Genomic DNA, 6,918 nt, shown 5'->3' with positions numbered 1-6,918 from the left:
CGGGCAGAGCTGGGGGCTCTGCTCGTCCCTCTCGGCCTCCCGGGGAAGGGGCTGCGCTGCTGCGGGTTTTTCTCAGCCGGGTCTCAACCTTTTCCCTGCCTGGTTGGCCCTTTCCCGTGGTGGAGGAGCCGATTCCACGCGTGGGGTTTGAGTCAGGTGGTGATGGGGGGGGGAGAGCTGGGGGGGCACCAGCCCTGCCCCTTGCCATCCCCGGGTCAGGCTCCTGGCCAGGGACTTGTGCTTCAGCCCCACAGAGTAGGTGCTGCTTCTGCAAATTCTGCAACTGGAGAGATGGGAGAGTTGCAGGACTAAATTAATCTGCAGATTTATTACCACAGGGATGAGTCTGGTCCCATTCTGTGTGCTGGGGTGCTTGTTCTTGCCTGGGAGGGGAGCGTGCCTGGCCGGGCAGTGTTTCACCCCGGGAGGAGCTTTCTGTGTCAGTAACATCGTCAAGGCTGCTTCGTGGCTTTGAAGTGTTTATTAAAAAACAAACAAACAAAAAACCCCCCCAACAAACCACACCAGAAACCTCCCCATGATAAAGTTCGGGGCCCCAACCAGAGCTGAGCACGAAAGGAGAAGGCAGAGCTGCGGAAGTGGGGGGGTTTGCTCAGGAACCAGAGCCCTGCAGTGCTGAGAGATGAGATCTGGCCCCGGGAGCAGCTTTTGCACTTGAGAATTTCCCCTGTAAAGCACCAGCAGGGCTGTGCTGCTGCCTGGGCTGTGTGTGACCTGCATCCCCAGGCTGCTGAGCCTCTGCAGCTGCCTTGGGCTCAGCTTTCTGCAGTGTGGGGGGCTGAGGGGCTCCCCTGCAACCTGGGCTGTTCTTGGGGGGCTTGATCTGGGGGAGAATTTAAACCAACTGGCCATTTTATTTAAATTTCTCTGAAGAAACCCTCCCTCGGGTTTAACGTGGGATATTCCCTGTTTGCCAGCAGCTCCCTCTTGCTATGATTAACCCACACGTACTGCTGGGTTTGAAATGTCACTTGATGATTCATTTGTGTAGGAGACGTTAAAGAACCTGGTGTTGGTGAGATGGAAGCTGCACCCGTGGGTCTGATGCTCTGCTTTTTGAGCCAGGACACTGCAGATCCTCAGCTACCTTTCCACAGCAGCCTGATCATGTTCATGCTCAGGAACTCCTCCTCACAGAGGGGTCAAGGGGCTTCCATGGCCCCTTTCTGCCCAGCTCCTTGGCTGGATGTGGCTGGCAGACCTTCTGGCTGCTGGAGAAGATGGAGCCTTTTGGGGGTTTAGTGTTATGGGGAGGAAATGGTTCCTGTGCATGAAGAGAAAAAACAAACCCACACGTAAAATTTTGCTGCTCAAGCAAATGATGTTGTGTAATGGGTCTGTGTGTGGAGGTGGGTCCTCACATTTCTCCAGTTGGGGGTGGAAGCTACCCTCAGGCTTTGGGGAGAGAAGGTTTTGGGGGGTTCATGGTGAGCTGAGAGGTTGTTGGTGGTGCAGGTCTTGTGGAAGTGTGAGGCTGGAGCCCAGCTCTGGATGGAGCTGGCCCTGGAGCAGGAGGCTGGGCTGGATGGCAGGTGGAGGAGAGTGTGTTTCTGGGGAGAAGACAGTGAACCAGAAGGAGCCCCAAGGTGGACATCTCCCTTGGCTTTTCCTTCACTCCCTGTCCCTCCTCTTCTACCTGGTATCTTACTTCTCTGAAGTGATGTTTGGAAGAAAGTGTGTTTCTGGGGAGAAGACAGTGAACCAGAAGGAGCCCCAAGGTGGACATCTCCCTTGGCTTTTCCTTCACTCCCTGTCCCTCCTCTTCTACCTGGTATCTTACTTCTCTGAAGTGATGTTACTGAATGTGAAACATTTCCACCACCACAGTTGCTGTCTGTGGCAGCAGGGTTGTGTTTCCCCACCAAGTGCAGTACCTGCTTGTGGCCACCTGCAAAAAAACCCATCATCTTGGACCCAAAAGTGAGTGAACCTGCTGGGTGTGTTTGGGAATAGCAACGTTTTTGTGTCCCGAGATGCCCAGGAGTGGTTCACCAGCTCAGGATCACAGTGTGCTCAGCACTGGCAGCCACCAGCTGGGCAGGAACAGGGTAAACATGGGTAACTCAGGGAAATGTGGCTTAAATGACCTGGAAAACAACCTGTGGAGGAAATGTGTTGTATGTGGGGTAGAAGGAGACAGACATGCCTCTCACCATTTAAAAAAATCATAATAATTGAGGGGTAGGAAATGTGTTGTATGTGGGGTAGAAGGAGAAGACATGCCTCTCACCATTTAAAAAAATAATAATAATTGATCACTGTGATCAGATAAATGATTTTTCTGATTTAAATAACAGTGTTAGTATGAAGAATTCCTTTTAGTTTCCAGAACCATCAGCACAATCCCCCTTTCATTAGCAAGGAGCTGGTTTAGATCTCAGATACAACCTCATCCCTGGAGATCTGTTACTTGGCCTGTTGGTGCCTTTGCAGCCAAGTGGCCTCAGTGGCTCCTGCCTTGAGCACGAGTGCTTGAAACTGCAAAGCTGCTGTTGGAGTCCTGCATCAGGGGCTGCCAGGAGAGCTGGCTTGGAGGAGAAAGGGGCAGGTTTCTGACCAAGAATAGAAAACACAAGAGCCAGGATGCAGGGCTTGGGGGCAGTGGGCCCCTGGTCTGTGCCTGGGGGTCCCTGGGTGAACCAGCAGCCTGGGCTGTACCACAGTGTGTTTTGGGTGGGATGCACAGGGGGGAGACTGTGCTGCCTGGTGCTGTGGGGCTCAGGGCAGAGACCCTGTTGGAGAGCTGTGCTGTGTGGGAGGGGGCTCTGGAAGGGAGTTATCAGAGCTTGGGCAGGTGGAGGGCACCACTGTGGTGGTTTTGGCCCTGTGTGAGTTTCCCTCCCCTCTCTCTGAGCCCTCCTTGGTGGCAGCGTGTGGTGGTGCCTGAGATGGAGGCTCCATCCCTGCAGGTGCTTGAAATCCAAGCAGGTGTTGGATGAGGTGATCTCCAAGATCTGTCTAGCCTTGGAGATACACCTTGGCCCCAAAATTGCCTGGTCATGGGCTGCAGCATCTGTGCCAGTTCGTGGGTGGCAGGAAGCCCACAGGTGTTGATGTTGCCTGCACTAGGGGACAGAAGGGATGTGCCTCTGCCTGGGGCAGCACACGGGGTGATGCAAAAGGAGCCAGAGCCAGGGATCAGTGCAGGGTCCTGTCCTTGGCCCCTTGTCTCTGTTCTCAGAAGGACTGTGGGAGCACGGAGTGGCTTCCAGAGGGGAGGAAGGTCTGCAGGGGGTCTGGCACAGCCTGGGAGCAGGCCTGACCCTGGGGCACCTCTCCTGGGGAAAGGAACTTCTCCTGGCCCAAGGACCCCCCCAGAATCTGCTCCTGAGGATCAGTGTATCCCTCTGATCCACCCGGCTCCCTCATGGGGCTGGGTCTCACCAAGCTGGTCTCTATGCACACAGACGATGGTGTGGTCAGGCACCTCTGGGGTCTCATCCAGCCCAGACCTCTGAGATGGAGCTCCCTGGGAGGACCCACTCAGCTCTTGCTGTTGAGCAGGGATGTGGCAGGAAAAACAGTTTCTAAGTGAAATCTCCATGGCAATCAAAACACCGAGTGCAGCTTCACTTGCATCCAGCCTCTCTGAAATCCAGCAATGAGCCTTCTCCCCTCCTCTAGAGATGCTCTGCTCTCTCCTGCCTTGTCCTCTGAATCCCAAAGTCAACTGCAGCATCTCATTTCAACTTCTCAAAGGGAAGGAAAGATGTTATTTAGTTGTTTTAGTTATGTGGGTTTTTTTTTTCCAAGCCTGTTGTGTGACTTTTCCCCCATCCATCCATGTTTTGGGTGAAGGAGGAGGCATTGGGGGTTTCTCAGGGATGGGGGGCTGTGCAGGAGCAGAGGTGTCCCAGCTCTCCAGTGGCTGCCATCGAGCTGGGCTGCCTCTGCTGCATCTGGATTTACAGTTCTGAGGTCCCACTTTTTGTGTTTCTGCCTCAAAGTTGGTGGTTGCAGGGCATGCTCCTTAGGGTGATGCTCCTCTAAACTGCAGCTCCCTGGCCCAGCAGTCTCAGACACTTCTCTGGGCTTAATTTTCTGATGTTGTAGGACAAATCTTTCATTAGTAAGTGGAGGAATTGTGGATTGATGCCCTGAGGCATAAAATTCCTTCAGAAGAGGTCTTAGAAATAGTAATGAAATCCTAGCATAGGAGCCAGAGGATGAGCCTGGGCTGTGGTTTTGGGAATGCAAACTGTCACAGCTTTGGGAATCGTCACATTTTTGGGAATGCAAATTGTCACAGCATTGATGTAAATGGTGGTGGACCTGTGCCCGAGCACACCAGGGAGAACTTGGCCACTCCTGCCTCTTAACTGGGCAGTCATTGCCAAGAATGTGGTGATGCTGGGCCAAGCCCATCTCCACTGCTCTGCTGTTCAAATTCCTCAACTAAATAGCTGGCGAAGACAACTGGCTGGGAGTGAGGGGCAGGGGGACAGTGTCTCTCAGGCTGGTTTGTGGCTGGGAGGAAGCAGCCCTTGCTCCAAGGAATGTTCTGTGGAAGTGCATGCTCAGCCTTCCCACCTGCAGTGCCTTCCCATGCCTGGTTTTACAGCTGGCAAAGCCATAGTTTGTGAGCTGTTGGTTTTCCACCTCCTGAGCTGTGCATCCAAGCTGTGCCAGCTCCTCAGGGCTGGCTGGGGCTGTGGTGGGATGGGGAGCTGTGAGGAGAGGGCACCATCCCCTCCACTCCTCTGCAGCAGCACTGGAGAGCTCCCAGGTCCCACCTGGAGCTGTTATTCCCAGCAGAGAGGTCTGGTCTGGTGCAGAGCTGCTGCCTTTGCTTGCTTTAAAAAGGTTTTTAAGTTGGGGGTTGCTTGTGCAAGGTGAGGGGCTGTAGGAGGATGCTCTTCAGATGGAGGTGGAGTGTGTCTCTCCTGGCATCCTTGTAAGCTGTTAGAAAAATCTGTCACAGGGGCTTCATTGTTGCTTCTCTTGGCTTAGAATCCCTCTTTTGAGTGTGCCACCATAGTTGTGATGGCCCGTGGGCTTTTTACCTCCCCCTTAGCAGGCTTTCACAAGCCCATGGCTCATTAGATGGGTGACAGATTGCAAAGAGGAGGCCAGTGTGGGTAACTGGCTGCCCCAGCCCCAGGCCATGGGCATTGTGTGGTGCAGCCTCTTCCTGGGACACTTGTTCTGGGCGGCTTTTATCCTGCTGAGCATTAGCCCGACTGCCAGATGAGGCTCCAGTCCCTTCTTACAATTGATGTTTCTTACAATTGAGAAACCATGTAGGTTAGGGCAGGGTTGCAGCAGGCTGTGATGGGGAGGACACGGGCAGGGTCACCTCTCTTGTGCTGCTGCAGGTGCCCCAGGCCACCGTGGCTTGGTCCTGTGCAGCCCATGGGTGTTCCTGTCTCACTGCAGGCCACACTGTCTGCAGGGATCGTGTGGCAGTTTCACAGGGTATAGTGATCCTTCAACTGCTGGATTGCAGTGATGCCAGCAAGCTGGCAGCAGTGGTTAAGCTCTGGCATCCATGGCTGTGCCATGTTCTGCATCAGGTTGGGAGCTGGAGCATCCTGGCAGCTCCAGTCCCATCATCGCTTTCCTCCCAGTTGCATGTGAGGGTGGTGCAACAGGAAGGTGCTGGTTTTGCAGGCTGGTGGCAGGCACTGTGGTGGGTCCCAGGGGTGGCTGGCATCACTCTGTCCCTGTTTCCAGCTGGGACAGCAGCGGGTCCATCCGAGAGTACCCGGGTTTGGGTCAGGCAGCCACGCCGAGCTGTTGTTTTGTGAGCAGCTTGTTTCATCCTGTCCCTGTGCAACAGGAAATGTGGCAACGGTTTTTGGTTAATAGCTTCTGTTTTTCTTCCTTCAGTCAGAATTGCATATTCTGCACCAGCAACTTTGCAAAACCAGAGGTCTGGGTAGATTCATGAAGAGCAAGAAGTAGCTGATGTAATGGTACCTGCTGGAGGGAGCAGCTCTGCTCCTCCCTGGGCTGTCCCAGCCGTGGGGCTGGTGCTGCTGGGCTGCCTTGGGTCCTGCTCCAGGTGGGTTTGTAGCTGTCAGGCAGAAAAGCAGGGTCTGCAGCTGTGGGGACAGTGTGGGCAGCACTGCTCGGGGCACAGCACAGCACAGCAGCTGCTAGCAGGGCTGGGAGCCCCGTGCAAGGCCTCTGGGTTTGGTTTCCAGCCCAGGTCTGTTGCTCTCTGCACACCTCAAATTGTACTGGGGTGGAAAGAGTTAAACCATCTGTCACTGACTCCGGGAGATGAATAGAAGCAAATTAATTCCACAGCGGGTGGAAAATGACTTATAAAATGACCCTAAGAGAACACAACGTGGCTTTTTAAACCTGTATTTGTCAAACTGTCATAATGCAGGTTTCTTTTGCAACGGCACGTGGGAGAGAACAGCCCGTTACCTGTGGCTGCGTGATGCTGTGACCTGTCAGAGCTGTGCCAGCCCGGGGCTGGGATCCTGCTTCCCTGGGCAGGGCTGAGGTCAGGCAGGGCTGAGCTGCTGGTGCCAGTGCTGGTGCCGGTGCCCTCCCATGTGCAGACCCCGGGGCTGGGCGCGCTTTGGGTCAGTCTGACCCAACACAAGTGCTAACTAACTAAGCGATGGGCAGCGTTCCCTTCCTAAAGTGTCGTCCCAGAGTGGGGGCTGCAGGAGGGCAACACCAGCCCCGTGTTCCTGAGCCGGGCTTCCCTCTGAAGGGTTTCGGTTCCGCGTGGGAGGGAGCCCTCGGTGTCACCCGTGGGACCCGGGGGGTCCTCCCCGCAAAGCGGGCGGCATCGCCCGGAGCTGCTGCTCCTTTGCTGGGGCTGGAGCCGTGTCAAGAGGAGAAGGACTTTGCTTCGCTGGAGAGAAGCAAATTGCAGTGACAGGGACAGACCGAGCCGCTCTGCTGCCTTGTCCCCACCCGTCGGGGTGGCGGGGC

General features: G+C 55.0%; 1 protein-coding gene across 1 annotated transcript in view; it reads left to right on the top strand.

The window, feature by feature from the left end:
* RASSF5 (Ras association (RalGDS/AF-6) domain family member 5) overlaps window positions 1–6,918 on the top strand; it is a 20,081-nt gene that overhangs the window by 8,193 nt on the left and 4,970 nt on the right. The gene's annotated exons all lie outside the window — the stretch shown is intronic.

This window comes from Chaetura pelagica, unplaced genomic scaffold (assembly GCF_000747805.2).
Source record: "Chaetura pelagica isolate M959 unplaced genomic scaffold, ChaPel_1.0 scaffold215, whole genome shotgun sequence".
Taxonomy (NCBI): domain Eukaryota; kingdom Metazoa; phylum Chordata; class Aves; order Apodiformes; family Apodidae; genus Chaetura; species Chaetura pelagica.
This window is presented reverse-complemented; position numbering and strand designations above follow the sequence as displayed.